The following is a 17,075-nucleotide window of genomic DNA, read 5'->3' as shown; positions in this document are numbered from 1 at the left end:
CCGGCAGGAGATTCACTCTCCTCACTGACCAACGGTCGGTAGCCTTCATGTTCGATAATGCACTGCGGGGCAAAATCAAAAACGACAAGATCTTAAGGTGGAGGATCGAGCTCTCCACCTTCAACTACGAGATTTTGTATCGTCCCGGAAAGCTGAACGAGCCGTCCGATGCCCTATCCCGCGGCACATGTGCCATCGCATAAATTAACCGCCTCCAAACCCTCCACGAGGACCTCTGCCACCCGGGGGTCACTCGGTTTTTCCACTTCATCAAGTCCCGCAATCTCCCATACTCTTTAGAGGAGGTCCGTACAGTCACAAGGGACTGCCACATCTGCGCGGAATGCAAACCGCATTTTTTCAGGCCGGATGGTGCGCACCTGATTAAGGCTTCCCGCCCCTTTGAACGCCTTAGTCTCGATTTCAAATGGCCCCTCCCCTCCACCGACCGCAACACATATTTTCTTAATGTGGTGGACGAATACTCCCGCTTCCCATTCGCCATTCCCTGCTCTGACATGACCGCGGCCACAGTCATTAAAGCCCTGAACACCATCTTCACACTGTTCGGTTGCCCCGCATACGTCCACAGCGACAGGGGGTCCTCTTTCATGAGTGACGAGCTGCGCCAGTTCCTGCTCAGCAAGGGCATAGCCTCAAGCAGGACGACCAGCTACAACCCCGGGGGAACGGGCAAGTAGAGAGGGAGAACGGCACGGCCTGGAAGACCGTCCTACTGGCCCTACGATCCAGGGACCTCCCAGTTTCACGGTGGCAGGAGGTCCTCCCGGACGCTCTCCACTCCATCCGGTCGCTATTATGTACGAGCACTAATCAAACGCCTCATGAGCGTCTCCTTGTCTTCCCTAGGAAGTCCTCCTCTGGAACGTCGCTGCCGACCTGGCTGGCGGCCCCAGGACCCATCTTGCTCCGAAAGCATGTGCGGGCACATAAGGCGGACCCGTTGGTCGAAAGGGTTCACCTCCTCCACGCGAACCCGCAGTACGCTTACGTGGAGTACCCCGACGGCCGACAGGACACGGTCTCCCTGCGGGATCTGGCGCCCGCCGGCAACACACCCCCCCCCCCCGACACCATTCACCCAACCCCCCCCCTTCCTGCCACCACCGCACCCCGCGACCGCCCCCTTCCCAGGAGGATCGGTTCCCCTCCCCTCAGGCCCGACCAAGAATAAAGCCCAAGCTGAAACCGTAAGGCTCCCGAAGACGACAACACCAGTACAAGCACCACCACCACCACCGGGGCCGAGGCGATCGACACGGACGACCAGACCGCCCGACCGACTCGTGGCGTCGATCTAAATCAAAATATGGACTTTTCACAAGAACATTTTGCTTTTCTCCCTATACCCTCTGTAAATAGTTGAAACAGGACAAAATTGTACAATACTGTATTGCCATGTGAATGTTTTTTTTCCTCCCAGGACCAGCCCTGTAAACCCTTACCACCATACGAAGCATCACCCCGCCGGGTTCATTTTTGACGAGGGGTGAATGTGGTAGTATGTATTGGGGGTCATGTGGGGCTGGAAGCCCTAATGTCATTGGCTGACAGATCCCGGGTCCTGGTTGGCCGTTGACCTCTAGCTCCGCCCTGAAGGCGGAGTATAAGAAGCCGGAGTCCTCCCCCGCAGGCCATTCTACTATCGAGATGCGGGGGAACAGACACGCTTAATAAAGCCTCATCGACTTCACTCTATTCGTCTCACGGAGTCTTTGTGCGCTACAGGAACCAATGAGAGAGTAGGCCATCTTAGACTGGATATTGTGTAATGAGAAAGGAATAATTGGAAATCTAGTTGTGCGAGACCCCATAGGGATGAGCGACCATAATATGGTAGAATTCTTCATCAAGGTGGAGAATGACGAAATTGATTCTGAGACCAGAGTCCTGAATCTTAATAAAGGAAACTATGATGGTATAAGGCATGAGTTGGCAATGATGAATTGGGAAACGTTACTTAAATGGATAATTGTTTATTCCTGTCTGGCACAAAAGTAAAACAGGAAAGGTGGTCAAAACAGGGCTTACAATGGAAATTAGAGGTAGTATTAGATCCAAAGAAGAGGCATATAAATTGGCCAGAAAAAATAACAGACCTGAGGAATCAGTTTAGAATTCAGCAAAGGAGGAAAAAGGGATTGATTAAGAAGGGGAAAATAGAGTACGAGAGTAAGCTTGCAGGGAGCATAAAAACTGACTGTAAGAGTTTCCATAGGTGCGTAAAGATAAAAAGATTGGTAGAGACAAATGTAAGTGCCTTACAGTCAGAAACAGTCAGAATTTATAATAGGGAACAAAGAAATGGCTGACCAACTACATACATACTTTGGTTCTGTCTTCACAATGGAGGACACAAATAACATACCACAGCAGCATGGTGGCACAGTGGTTAGCACTATTGCTTCAAAGTTCCAGGGTCCCAGGTTCGATTTCTGGCTTGGGTCACTGTCTGTGCGGACTCTGCACGTTCTCCCCATGTCTGCGTGGGTTTCCTCTGGGTGCTCCCGTTTCTTCCCTCAATTCAAAGATGTGCAGGTTAGGTGGATTGGCCATGCTAAATTGCCCTTTGTGTCCAAAAAGGTTAGGTGGGGTTACTGGATTATGGAGATAGGGTGGAGGTGGGCTTAAGTAGGGTGCTATTTCCAAGGGCCGGTGCAGATTCGATGGGCCAAATGGCCTCTTTCTGTATTGTAAATTCTATGATTCTATGAAATGTTGGGGAACATAGGTAGAACTTAAAGAAATCAGAACAAATTATGAAATTGTATTGCGGAAATTGATGGGATTGAAAGACAATAAATCCCCATGGCCTGATAATCTACATCTCTGCGTACTTAAAGAAGTGGCTCTAGAAATAGTGGACGTATTGGTGGTCATGTTCCAAGGTTCTATAGACTTTAGAACAGTTCCTACAGAGTGGAGGGTAGCTAATGTAACCCCGTTATTTAAAAAGGGAAGTAGAGAGAAAACAGAGTATTATAGACCGGTCAGCCTGATGTCGGTGGGTAAAATCTAGAGTCCATTATAAAAAATGTAATAGCAGAGCACTTGGAAAAGAATGACACAGTCGGACACAGCGGGACATGGATTCATGAAAAGGAAATCATGCTTGACAAATCTACTGTAATTCTTTGAGGATGTAACTAGTAGAGTTGATGAGGGGGAGCCAATGGATGTGGTTTGTTTGGAGTTTCAGAAGGCTTTCGACAAAGTCCCGCAGAAGAGCTTAGCGTGTAAAATTAAAACGCATGGTGTTGGGGCTAGTGTATTGAGATGGATAGAAAAATGGTTGGCAGACAGGAAACAAAGAGTACGAATAAACAGTTATTTTTCCGAATGGCAGACAGTGACTAGTGGGGTACCGCAGAGGTCAATGCTGGGGCCCCAACTGTTCACAATATATATATAAATGATTTGAATTTAATATCTCCAAATTTGCAGACGACACAAAGCTGGGTAGGAGGGTGATGTGTGAGGAGGATGCAGAGATGCTTCTGTGTGATTTGGACAAGCTGAGTGATTGGCAAATATATGGCAGATGCAATATAATGTGGCTAAATGTGAGGTTATCCACTTTTGGTATGTTGCCAAATTAACTAGATATGGCAGTTATTAATGATATTGCTTTTCAGAGTCGCCAGGTATCAAATGATACCACCACAAGGCTTTACCAGATATCGATCAAAAACCAAACAACCAGTTAGTCAGTTCAAGTTCAAAGATAGTTTATTTACACACGAGGATTACTTCGACTTGCAACATAAAACACTACAAGTTAAACTGCACCTAACAACTACAATAACCTGTACTTAAATTCAGGGCACCCGGCTCTTTGCAGATGAACAAGGCCTTTGTTCGGATCTTGCGTGGCTGGGTGGAAGAGGTGGCTTCGTTTCTGCTGGGCTCATCTGTCTGGTAGAGATCGTTGGTCTTGAACTTGTCTTCTGGTCGTAATGCTACACTTGGTTTTAGGCGTAGGCCGGGGCCAAGAGAGGCCGAACACATGGCTGTGTCTCTTTTTATCCCTTTGGGATTTCACGCTCTTTGGGACGGTCCTTAGCTTTGGACCCAATTATTCAACAGGCTTCGATCACTGCCTTCGATTTTGGCAAATAGAGGGGCAGGTGCCTTGATGGCTGGGCGTGTCCTGAACGGTCATTGACCTTGGCTGTTTGGGCTTTCTTAGCAAAGGGAGTGGTGCCGGTTAGTCTGCATCTGTATTGGTTACCTGAGTACAGTCCTTTGGTTCTGGGGAAATGGGCCATTAGAATACAAACGAGCGGGGGTTTCGATCACGTCTAGCTATCTGGGTTGCAAATACACACACAAGCTCTGAGTATGTCTGAGTCCTGGGTTGGCCATATTACCCATGGTCCTTTACAGGTGGCCATCCCAGATGGCAACAGGTAACAAAAACAGAAAGTCAGATTATTTTCCGAATGGCAATAAATTGAGAGAGGGGAATGTGCAGTGAGATCTGGCTGTCCTTGTACGCCAGTTGTTCAAGGTAAACATGCAGGTACAGTAGGCGTTCATAGCGAGAGGATTTGAGGACAGGAGCATGAATTACATAGGGTCTTGGTGACATCACACCTGGAATATTGTGCGCCGTTTAGGTCTCCATATCTGAGGAAGGATGTTCTTGCTTTTAAGAGGAAGTTTTAACAGACTGGGTGTAGCCATGTGAAATGGCTAACTCCCGATTAGAATGGCCAAACCCTGATTTAAAATGGCGAACGGAAGAGGCTGATGGGAAAATCAGCCAACAGGACTCAAACAGACAGCTGCAGGTAAAACAGTGTATTCGCCTCTGGGGAAGCCAGACAGAATCGATACCTGCAGCCATCAACATCACAACACCCCAGCAATCTGCATAGTAAGTAGCAATCCCGGGAACAATATGCTACAAATTATTAACACAAAGCCGACCCAGACTTTTCGGCGTCAGCAGGAGCTTACACAAAGAGAGGTGAATGACCACCCCTCGATCAAGGAATCGCTCCAGCATTGGAGAATATCGAACCAAGTGATTGGGACCAAGTCCAATCACTTGGAACCAGGTACAAGGTCCGGCCCGAGAGGCGGGAAGCCCCTGGGGACTATAAGAATAGGGTCCAAGTTCAAATCGACCCTTCTTCTCCTCTCCACACCCTTCGTGACCCTTCTGCTGACCCTCTACAACAGCCGCTGTCTTACTCCAACGCTCACTACGAGATAGGCACTCCTGACTATCGACCTGTACCAGCTTTGAATCCCACAGGCTCAGAACCCATACGAAAGGCCATTTGTTTCCCTGACCTGGTGGGCCATTTCCAAAGTTAAGTATTGGCCTGTTAGTTGTAGGAAGTAGCTTAGAAGTAGAATTAATGTATAAGTATTGATTACTGTATATAATAAATGTGCGTTGATTTAACTCTTACTAAGCGGTGTATTGGATTATTGATCATTACTCGGACTTGAACCACGTGGCGGTATCAGAAAGATACCTGGCGACTCAAGAGCAAAGGTGATAGAACAAGAGCAATTAAACTAAGGCTAAAACGAGCAACATTTTGGGATGGTGACACTGATGTATGAGCAGAGATTGTGTTGGTTAGGATTGTATTCTGTGGACTTCAGAAGATTGAGGGGGATCTGTAAAACCTATGAAATTATTTTTTAAAAATAAATAATTTTATTGAAATTTACATTTTTGTACTGTGCAGGAGATGACTGAAACAGTTATTATTTACAATTTACATGCTGTTCCTTTTCAGCACCCCCTCCCCTTTTCTACTTTCTTTGGGCGCTATCTTTCCTTCATTGTAGATGGCTTGTTTGTCATTTGCTTTGCTCTTAAAGCTTTGTGCGGGACCATCTGGCCCCCATGTCAGTCTCTTCCTGGGTTCCCTCCTGCCGTTCCCTTGAGTCTCTCCCCCATTGCCCCCGCCTCATTTCTGTCTGCTTTCTGTGGCCCCGGTGGTTCCCATGCGTCCCCCCCGCTCACCTCCCCCCTTTCTATCTGTTGTTGGCTTCAACAGGCTGATGAATAGTTCCCACGCTTCATGGAAGCCATCGTCCGACCCTCAGATGGTATATTTGATTTTCCCTAGATAGAGAAATTCCACTCTCAGGCACAGCTGCACCCTCACCCCACAACCTTGGACATCACCTTGTAGAAGGCAGTTCAGAACCGACAAGCCTGGGACATGTCCAGAACATGTGAGCATGGTTGGCCGGGCCTCACTGGCACCGTTCACATTTGTCATTTGTCCTCCACCTCCAGGAAGAAACTGCTCATTTGGGTTCTTGTCAGGTGTGCTCTGTGCACCACTTTAAACTGCATGGCCTCGTGCGGGAGGAGATGGAGTTGGCCCTGTTCAGTGCTTCGCTCCAGAGACCCCACCCTAATTCTGTCTCCACCCTTATTCTGTCCCTAATTTCTGCTTGTTCAGTCCGGGGTGGGCCCGTCCTTTCTAAAAGTTGTCCAACTATGTCCCCGCAGTTCCCTTTTTCCATACTGTCCACGTCCAGTGGCTTCTCCAACATTGTGTCTCTCTGGGCTCTAGGTTACCTCGTCGTCTCCTTCCGGAGAAAGATTTTGACTTGTAAATGTTGGAGTTCGTGTCGATTCGATAGTTCTAGTCTCTCCATCAGCTCTTATAAGGTCGCAAGTTTGTCCCCTGTGTAGAAGTCCCTAATCGCTAGCGTCCCCCCATCCTATGTCCACCTCTTAACCGTGGCATCTAGCATGACTGGTGGGAACCTGTGGTTGCGGCAAATGGGGGCCATGGTGCAAACCTCGGTTAAACCAAGGTCTCATCAGGTTCTCAGTGTTGCTAACACCACTGGGCTGGATGTGTGTTTTGCTGGCGGGTATTGGAGCGCTGTCGGGGCGAGGATTGGGGGGTCATTCCCGTGCAGGAGGACTCCTCCAACCTCACCCATTTCCATGTTCGGTTCCCTTACCCATCTCCTCACTCTTTCGGCCGTGGCTGCCCAGTGGTAGTATTGCAAGTTTGGGAGGGCCAGGCCACCCATGCTTCTTCTCCTCTGCAGCGTTGTCTTAGGGATTCTTGGATTCCGCCCCCCTCCCACACTCAAAGGCCATAATCATTTTGTCTATTTTTTGGAAAAAAGCGTTGAGGATGAAGATCAGTATGGATCGAAACAGGAGGAGGACCCTTGGCAGTACGTTCATGTTGATCATCTGCACCCTCCCACAAGGGAAAGCGGGAGTGCATCCCATCTCTGCAGGTCCTTTTTAACTTCCTCCGCCAGGCTGGTTAGATTCCACTTATGGATCCATGTCCAGTCATAGGCTATCTGGATCCCCACGTAGCGGAATTTGTTTCGGGCTATTTTAAATGGGAGACCTTCCAGTTCTGTCCCTCCCTCTTTCGAGTTCACCGGGAAAACCTCACTTTTGCCCAGGTTGAATTTGTAGCCCGAGAATTCACCAAACTCTTTCAGGAACTTCATGATTTCTTTCATGCTGTTCTGTGGGTCCGAGAAGTAGAGGAACAGATCATTCGCATAGAGTGAGACTCTGTACTCTCTGCCTCCTCTTCCGTTACTTTTCGAGCCTTTTGCGTTTCGCAGGCCGATCGCCAGGGGTTCATTTGCCAGGGCGAATGGGAGCAGGGGCAGTTGGCATCGTTGCCTGGTGCCACTGTGCAACTGGAAATATTCAGAGCTGGTGGTGTTGGTCCGAACGCTCACTTTGGGGGTGTTGTGCAGGTGTTTCGCCCATGAGGCGAACCCTGTCCCCAGCCCAAACTGATCCACTACCTTAATGAGGTACTTCCATTCGACTCTGTTGAAGGCCTTTTCTGCGTCCGGGGAGATGATCACCTCTGGTGTTCTGTCCCCGGATGGGGTCAGTATCACATTCAGCAAGCACCTGATGTTTGATGTTAGCTGTCTACCCTGGTCCTCTGCGACCACCTCTAGTAAGCAGTTCTCCAGTCTCTTGGCCAGGACATTAACGAGTATCTTCGTGTCCATGTTGAGCAGCGAAATGGGTCTGTATGATCCACATTCCGTCGGGCCTTTGTCTTTTCTGGGAATAAGCGAAATGATGGCCTGAGTTAGCGTTGGAGGCCCCTCACGAGCGAATCTGCGAACATCTCCAGTAGGTGCAGGGCAAGAGCCGGTGCAACTGTTTTGTGGAAGTCCACCAGGAACCCGTCTGGCTCAAGCGCCTTCCCTGCCTGCATGGAGTTGACACTCTCCATGACTTCTCCCAGTCCTAGTGATGCTTCCAACTCCCTTCATCTATCGTTCCCCAGGACTGGCATGTCCAGTCCATTGAGGAACCGTTTCATCCCCTAGTCTCCATCGGGAGGCTCGGAGGTGTAGAGTCCTCGGTAGAAGGCCTGAAATGCTTTGTTCACCTTCCGCCTCTGCTGCCCTTTACCTGGGCTATTTCTCTCGTGGTTGGCTGCTTTCTCGACTGGTGAGCCAGCAGGTGCCGAGCCTTCCCCTCGTGTTCATAAAAGGTCCCCTGTCTGGCGGAGTTGGTGCGTTGCCTTCCTGGTGGACAGCAGGTTAAAGTCCATTTGTAGCTTTTTCCTCTCCGCCAGGAGCTCCACGGTTGGGGCCTCCTGGTATCTTCTGTCAACCTCCAGGATGGAGTTGATAATTTGCTGCCTAACTGCCCTCTCTTCCCTGTCTCTACGAGCCTTATAGGCTATAATCACCCCTAATAACTGCCTTCAGTACCTCCCAGAATGTGGAAGGTGAGACTTCCCCATTCTGGTTGTTAGTGATTTACTCGCCTCTGGCCTGTGATGTTTTCTGGCAGAAGACCTTGTCAAACCTCCATGCAGGGCATTGGGCGTGGCCTGACTCCAACCTGACATCCATGTAATGTGGAGCGTGGTTGCCGGTGACAATAGCGGAGTATTCTGCTCTAACTATTTCTGGAAGCATCAATTTCCCCACTGCAAAGAAGTCATGCAGGTGTATACCTTTTCCTACTGGAAGAACGAGAATTTCTTCTCACCCGGGGGCAGGAACTGCCATGGGTCCACTGCCCCCATCTGTTCCATAACATTCCCAGTACCCTAGCCATGCCCGTTGTTTTCCCTTTTCTGGGGTTTGATCGGTCCGTCAATGGGTCCTGTACGCAGTTAAAGTGCCCCCCTCTCCTCCATGATCAGTCGGTGGGTATCTATGTCGGGGATTTCCGCCATGGTTTTCTTTATAAAATCCGTGTCACTCCAGTTGGTCGCATACACGTTTACCAGGATAACCAGTGCCCCGTCTATGACACCGCTGACCATGACGTACCGTCCCCCTTGGTCCGTAACCGTCTTTGTCGCCATAAACACCCTCCTCTTGTTCATCATAATTGCTACCCCCCAGACTCGTCCCGAGCCCTTCCTTACCTGCAGTCTCCCTTAAGGTGTGTCTCTTGGAGGAAGACTATGTTGGCTTTCAAGCTTCTCAGATGGGTGAAAACTCTTTTCACTGGGTTGTTAAGTTCCCTGACTTGGGTCTCCATTTATCAGGCCCGGCACTCTATTCTCTGCCCCCTGTGATTCTCTGGTCCGCTGGGCTGGGAATCATGTGGGTGTGGATCACTTGTGGTATTTACCAGTGTGGCCCTGATGTGGTGGACCTCACGGTGGGCCAAAGGGGTAACTCCTGAAGGGAGTTGCCCCCAAAGTCCATCCAAGGGCCACCCCCCCTCCCCACAATGCAATCGCCTATCCCTCCTCTACTAGACCCCCACCCATGCCCCCCGAGACACCCAAGACGAAGGAAACCCAAGAGACCTCCTTAATATGCAGACCCAACCCAGGAATCCCCCTAATAGGGAACCCCCCCCCCCACAGGGTTCTTAATTGAAGGAACCACCACAGGGAGCCCCTAATTGAAGGAACTCTCCATAGGGACCATATAACTATATGGACCCCTCCGCAGGGACCCGTTAACAATATGGACCCCCTCTCCCCCACATATACCCCCTAACTGAAAGAACCTGCAGAGGGACCCCCCCATCGAGATGCCCTGACTGGAGGGACCCCCCACGGGGCACCCTGACTGCAGGGACCTTCCACCGACACTCAAGGGGCAACTAGGGATGGGCAACAATTGCTGGCCCAGCCAGTGATGCCCACACGCCATAAAATAAATTAAAAAAAACATTGACACAGGAAGTGATGCAACAATCTGGCTCTCCCTTGTCGACCTCGTGGCAAGACAGGCCACAGTAAGATACAAAGTTGGCGTCTTCCTTATTTCAGCAGATTCTGTAAATATTCTGTATTAGCACATCAAGACCAAGAATATTATAAATAGATGTTAGGATGTGAGTGAATGGACACTTGGGGAAAAGGCTTGAGTCTAATGTGTGTAGCGCAAAAATTACTCACTCAAGTCGAGAAGTGCTGAAGTCAATCGAGGCTTTATTAAGCAAGACTTGTTCCCCAGCAGCTCAGTTACAGAATGCGGCTGCTGGGAGAACTCGGGCTCTTATACTCCACCTTTCTGGGCAGAGCCATCAGGCAGCAGATCCAACCAGGACCCGGGACCTGTCAGGCAATAGCCTCTCGGCTTCATGGGTAGCGTACTACCCCTAATACATACCACCACATTCACCCCTTGTGAAAACAAACCCGGCGGGGTGGTGGTTCGCATGGTGGTAGGGGTTTACAAGGCTGGTCCTGGAACTAATTTCGTACAGTGGCTATGCATTTAGCCCAACAGTTAACTATGTACAGGTTTTGTCAGAATTATTTACAGATTTTCTTTCACGCAGATTCCACGAGTCGAGCGGGTGCCCTGGTCGTCCTTGTCGATCGCCTCAGCCCCGGTGGTGGTGCAGGTGCTGGCTCGGGCACTGTCGTCTCTGGGAGCGTTGCGCTGTTCGTCCCTATTTCTTTACTCCTGGGCGGGCACGGGAGGAGGACCGATCCACCCGGGAAGGGAGCGGTCGTGGGGTGCGCCGGTGGGAGGGAGGGGGTGATTGGTGTTGGGAGTGTGTGTGTGTTTCCGACGGGCGCCAGGTCCCGCAGGGAGACCGTGTCCTGTCGGCCGTCGGGGTAGGCGTACTGAGGGTTTGCGTGGAGAAGGTGAACCCTCTCGACCAACGGGTCCGATTTGTGCGCCCAACGGGTCCTGGGGCTGCCAGCCAGGTCGGCAGCGACGTTCTGGAGGAGGACCTTCTAGGGAAGACAAGGAGGTGCTCATGAGGCGTTTGGTTAGTGGTGGTACACAGCAGCGACCGGATGGAGTGGAGGGCATCCGGGAGGACTTCCTGCCACCGGGAAACTGGGAGATTTCTGGACCGTAGGGCCAGTAGGACGGTCTTCCAGACTGTTCTCCCTCTCTACCTGACCATTCCCCCGAGGATTGTAGCTGGTCGTCCTGCTCGAGGCAATGCCCTTGCTGAGCAGGAACTGACGCAGTTCGTCGCTCATGAAGGAGGACCCCCTGTCGCTATGGATGTACGCGGGGAAACCGAACAGTGTAAAGATGGTGCCGAGGGCTTTAATGACTGTGGCCGCTGTCATGTCGGGGCAGGGGATGGCGAAGGGGAAACGGGAGTACTCGTCCACCACGTTTAGGAAGTATGCATTGCGGTCGGTGGAGAGGAGGGGGCCTTTGAAATCCAAACTGAGGCGTTCAAAGGGACGGGAAGCCTTTATCAGGTGCGCTCCATCTGGCCTGAAAAAGTGTGGTTTGCACTCTGCGCAGATTTGGCAGTTCCTGGTGGCTGTTCGGACCTCCTCAACAGAGTAGGGGAGGTTGCGGGACTTCACAAAATGGTAGAATCGAGTGACCCCCGGGTGGCAGAGGTCCTCGTGGAGGGCTTGGAGGCGGTCTACTTGTGCGTTGGCACATGTGCCGCGGGATAGGGCATCGGACGGCTCGTTCAGCTTTCCGGGACGATACAAGATCTCATAGTTATAGGTGGAGAGCTCAATCCTCCACCTCAAGATCTTGTCATTCTTGATTTTGCCCCACTGTGCATTATCGAATATAAAGGCTACCGACCGTTGGTCAGTGAGGAGAGTGAATCTCCTGCCGGCCAGGTAATGCCTCCAATGTCGCACAGCTTCCACTATGGCTTGGGCTTCCTTTTCCACTGAGGAGTGGCGGATTTCTGAGGCGTGAAGGGTCCGGGAGAAAAAGGCCACGGGTCTGCCCGCTTGGTTGAGAGTGGCCGCCAGAGCTACATCGGATGCGTCGCTCTCGACTTGGAAGGGGAGGGACTCGTCGATTGCGTGCATCGTGGCCTTTGCGATATCCGCTTTGATGCGACTGAAGGCCTGGCGGGCCTCTGTCGACAGGGGGAAGGTAGTGGACTGGATTAACGGGCGGGCCTTGTCTGCATACTGGGGGACCCACTGGGCGTAATACGAAAAGAAGCCCAGGCAGCGTTTCAGGGCTTTTGAACAGTGGGGGAGGGGAAATTCCATAAGGGGGAGCATGCGTTCGGGGTCGGGGCCTATCACTCCATTGCGCACTACGTATCCCAGGATGGCCAGACGGTTGGTGCTAAAAATGCATTTTCCCTCGTTATAGGTAAGGTTCAGGGCATTAGCAGTCTGGAGGAATTTGCGGAGGTTGGCGTCGTGGTCCTGCTGGTCATGGCCGCAGATGGTTACGTTGTCGAGGTATGGGAACGTGGCCCGCAAACCGTGCTGGTCAACCATTCGGTCCATCTCCCGTTGGAAGACCGAGACTCCGTTCGTGACGCCAAATGGGACCCTTAAAAAATGGTAGAGCCGCCCGTCTGCCTTGAAGGCCGTGTACTTGCGGTCACTCAGGCGGATGGGAGCTGGTGGTATGCAGACTTGAGGTCCACGGTGGAAAAGACCTTGTACTGTGCAATCCGATTGACCATGTCGGATATGCGGGGGAGAGGGTACGCATCGAGCTGCGTGTACCTGTTGATGGTCTGACTATAGTCTATGACTATCCTCTGCTTCTCCCCGGTCTTCACAACTACCACCTGGGCTCTCCAGGGACTATTGCTGGCCTGGATTATGCCTTCCTTCAGCAGCCGCTGGACTTCAGACCGGATAAACATCCGATCCTGGGCGCTGTATCGTCTGCTCCTAGTGGTGACGGGTTTGCAATCCGCGGTGAGGTGCGCAAACAAGGAAGGCGGTTCAACCTTGAGGGTCGCGAGGCTGCAGATAGTGAGTGGGGTATTGGGCCGCCGATTTAGGCTCTGGAGGTTACACTGGAAATCTAACCCTAAGAGAGTGGGAGCGCAGAGTTGGGGAAGGACATAAAGCCTATAATTCTTAAACTCCCTCCCTTGCACCGTTAGGTTCGCGATGCAGAACGCTTTGATCTCTACGGAATGGGATCCCGCTGCCAGGAAAATCTTTTGGGTGCTCGGACAAATGGAAAGAAAACAGCGTCTTACCGTATCCGGGTGGATAAAACTTTCCGTGCTCCCAGAGTCGATCAGGCATGGCGTCTCGTACCCGTTGACCAGCACCGTTGTTGTTGCCGTTTGGAGCGTCCGGGGCCGCGATTGGTCCAGGGTCACCGAAGCCAGTCTTGGTTGTTGCATCGTGGCGCTTTCTTCCGACCCCGTGGAGCCGTCTATGCTGGGGTCCTTGGCTATCAGCCAAGATGGCGGTGTCCATGGATCGCATGCGGTCGGGTTGGACAAAATGGCCGCCCCCGTGGATCGCACGTGGCCGAAGGGTCACAAGATGGCGGCGCCCATCCTCCCCGCGTGGTGTCCGGGACCCAAAATGGCAGCGCCTGCGGGCCGCACATGGATCGCCTGGGGGGGTTGAATCTGCTGTCCCTGTTCTCCCTCGGTGATTGCGGCGACCCCCCGGGACTGGCACACCGCTGCGTAATGCCCCTTTTTGCCACAGCTCTTACAAATAGCTGAGCGGGCGGGCAGCGCTGCCGGGGGTGTTTCGCCTGCCCACAAAAATAGCAGCGGGGCCCACCGGGGTGGTCTGGTGCTCTAGCTGCACAGGCCTGCGGGGGGGTGGGGGGTGCCGGGGAGTCGGTCGCAACGGGGGTCCACGGAGCCCAAGGGGCTGCCGCACGGTCGGGGCCGTAGGCGCGAGCATTTTGTGAGGCCACGTCGAGGGAGGCCGCAAGGGCCCGTGCCTCTGTGAGTCCTAACGAGTCTCTCTCTAACAGTCTTTGGCGCATTTGAGAAGAAGTCATACCTGCCACAAAAGCATCCCTGATTAGGAGCTCCGTGTGCTCATTTGTGCTCACCGACAGGCAGTTGCAGTTCCTTCCCAAACTCAACAGTGCGCTGTCGAACTCGTCGAGCGACTCTCCGGGGATTTGCCGTCTCATCGCGAGTTGGTGGCGTGCGTAGACCTGGTTTATGGGCCGAATGTAGACTCCTTTCAGCATGGCGAGCGCCGTCGGGAAATCCTCCGCGTCTTCGATGAGCATGTAGATCTCCGGGCTCATCCCTGGAATGCAGGGCCTACATTTTCTGATCTTCTGTGGTCTGGCAGGGGGCCGTTCGAAGGTAACCTTCGAAACATGCTAGCCAGTGTTTAAACACGGTCGCCGAGTTTGCTGCATGGGGGCTGATTCGCAGACACTCCGGGGCGATCCGGAGCTCCATAGCCTTTTTAAGCTTGCTTAATAAATTGTAGCGCAACAATTACTCACTCAAGTCGAGAAGTGATAAAGTCAATCGAGGCTTTATTAAGCAAGACTTGTTCCTCAGCAGCTCAGTTACAGAATGCGGCTGCTGGGAGAACTCGGGCTCTTATACTCCGCCTTTCTGGGCGGAGCCATCAGGCGGCAGATCCAACCAGGACCCGGGACTTGTCAGCCAATAGCCTCTCGGCTTCACAGGTACCGTACTACCCCTAATACATACCACCACAATGTGCACCTTTTTAACTAATAAGTGTTTCTAACAGGCACTAAAAGCAATTCATTGATGCGAAGGAAAGGTAATTTAAAAGCTATACCTGGCTTTACCATGTGGTAATGTAGTTAATAGTGAGTTCGCCTTCCTCAAACTGCTTCATACACTGCTTCTAGGTGCGAGGCATGATGGCGATGGTTTTCACAGGACCAGCTCCCTCCATGCTCCTGCGCTGCTTTTCAAAGGGTTCCATTGCACTCACTGTTGAAACGTGTCCCTCTGTATTTTATTGGCGACGAGTCTGGTTAACGCTGATAGGGGTTGCAATGTGAGGGAATGATCTGCATGTGAATGTGAAGGAGAAGCCAGCAAGGCTGCCAAACTTTGCGTACATTCTGAATGCTGCTGGCAGACTTGATTCCAATGCGTTTGCGGAGAAACTGCAGAAGCGCAATGAAAACAATTAGTTTGTTTGAAGAGCAAGCTTGTGGTGCTTGTTATCCACAGTGGGGTGCAGAGCCGAACTTCAAAGGCTATACTTCAAAGCAGTTATGGAGGTCATGCTCTTAAATGCCGCTGATTGGCACTGAAGACAATGATTTTTGAAGAAAGAGTCACACATTTAATACCTAAGCATTGATACTCTACAACAGCCCAAAGCTATTTCACCTCAACTGAATGTCTTATTCCAGAGTCAAGTGGACTTGTCTGATTTAAGGCTCTCTCTCTTCAACAAGCATACTTCACATGGGGCCCTGCAGCACTGTTTTATAAAGATTTCTTATCCAAATATCTCACTGGAGACAGATCTAGTCACAAGGGAATAAGTCCTTACACTGTACCACCACTGTTTGGATAGAATCTGCCTTTCAGGCACCACAAATGAGCAATACTGGATGGACTATTTTAGCAGCCAAGACAGACATACAAAATAAAACAGTGGGATATTGAGAACGCTGATGGGGCATTCCGGATTTAAAGGGTTACATAATGAGGAAAGGTTGCTTAACCATAGGTTGCTTTCCCCTCAGTTTAGAAGGTTAAAGGATCCCCTAAGATTAATGTTTAAAGAATGATTTTAAAATTACAGAGAAGCTGTGCGGGATTCTCCGTCAGCTGACGCTGGAATCGCGAACCCCAATCAGGTGGAGAGTATGGCATCAGCTGAAAATCGAGGTCGGAGCTGGGCACTGTCCACGGTGGCCCATAGATGTGCACAGCGCCACTGGCCGTGTGGGTGCCCCCCGACCCACCAACAGGATCTACTTGGTCCAGCACAACCAGTGGCTCACCAGGTATTGGCACGCCCCAGTGCACCCATCCGAGGCGTTGCCTCACTGCAAGGGGAGCCACAGAGAGTGCCTTAACCAGCAGGCACATGCACCATGGCCTTTGGCACCCACCCTGGAACACTGCACCTCACAGGGCAGATGCCCCACCAGTGACACCATCACCTAGTCCACCACGCTGTCACCAAGCCCCGCCTTCCCACTGCCTTCTCCCATCTATCCTGCCTCCAGACAAGTGGGCACAACTTATGCATCGCACAAAGGACTCCTGGCCAAGCTCCATTCAAGAGCCCTGCCCACATGCATGCCATCAAGCATCTCGCCGGTCGGAGGCGCACTGCACCCACTCCCCCTCCTCCCCCACAACCTGGTGCCAACCTGCTGGCGAGGTATCACACATCCCACCCATGGAGGACTCCCATAGTAGACCCCACAGGAAGGTGCAGGATAGGGGCTGCAAAGGGTATGGCTGGCATGGCTAGCGCCAGCAACCGGAACCCTTATCGGCAGGGATGGGTGATGGGGTTAGAAGCCCCTTGGCGCCAGGCACCAACAGGGCCAGGGGTGTGGTGCAGAAGACAATGGGTTTGGGAGGATCAGCTGTGATTGACTGTGGTATGGGGTGCGGGGGACATGCGGGGGCAGGAGCTGCAGTGCAAGCCAGGGCCACCATGTAGCCCATTGGACCTGGATGGGCACGGGACTACTCACCATGCTAATATGTCTGCCCTTCACCCCCTACAGTTTGGTATCCAACCAAGAATGGTTAGCGTCTGCCTGGCCGTGGTGGCCCTTGTGGACGCATTGAGGCTGAACGAGCAGGAGCTGCTTGGGGCGGACCCTGCAGAACAGAAGCTTGCCCCAGACAGTAGTAGCCAGCTGGGAGGATGGAGAGCTGGCTGTCCAACAGGCCGAGGAGGAAGTGGGAAGGAGGCGTCGCATCAGGCCTCATG

General features: G+C 51.9%; 1 long non-coding RNA gene across 1 annotated transcript in view; it reads right to left on the bottom strand.

The window, feature by feature from the left end:
• LOC140422764 (uncharacterized) overlaps nt 1-15,206 on the bottom strand; it is a 58,498-nt gene extending 43,292 nt beyond the window's left edge. Inside the window, exon 1 of the long non-coding RNA XR_011947587.1 lies at nt 14,937-15,206. This is a non-coding gene — a long non-coding RNA (uncharacterized lncRNA). The remainder of the gene's footprint in view (nt 1-14,936) is intronic.
• Nucleotides 15,207-17,075: the final 1,869 nt, after the last annotated feature.

This window comes from Scyliorhinus torazame, chromosome 5, assembly GCF_047496885.1.
Source record: "Scyliorhinus torazame isolate Kashiwa2021f chromosome 5, sScyTor2.1, whole genome shotgun sequence".
Taxonomy (NCBI): Eukaryota; Metazoa; Chordata; class Chondrichthyes; order Carcharhiniformes; family Scyliorhinidae; genus Scyliorhinus; species Scyliorhinus torazame.
Note: the sequence above shows the minus strand (reverse complement) of the source record. Positions and strands in the feature narration are given on the sequence as shown.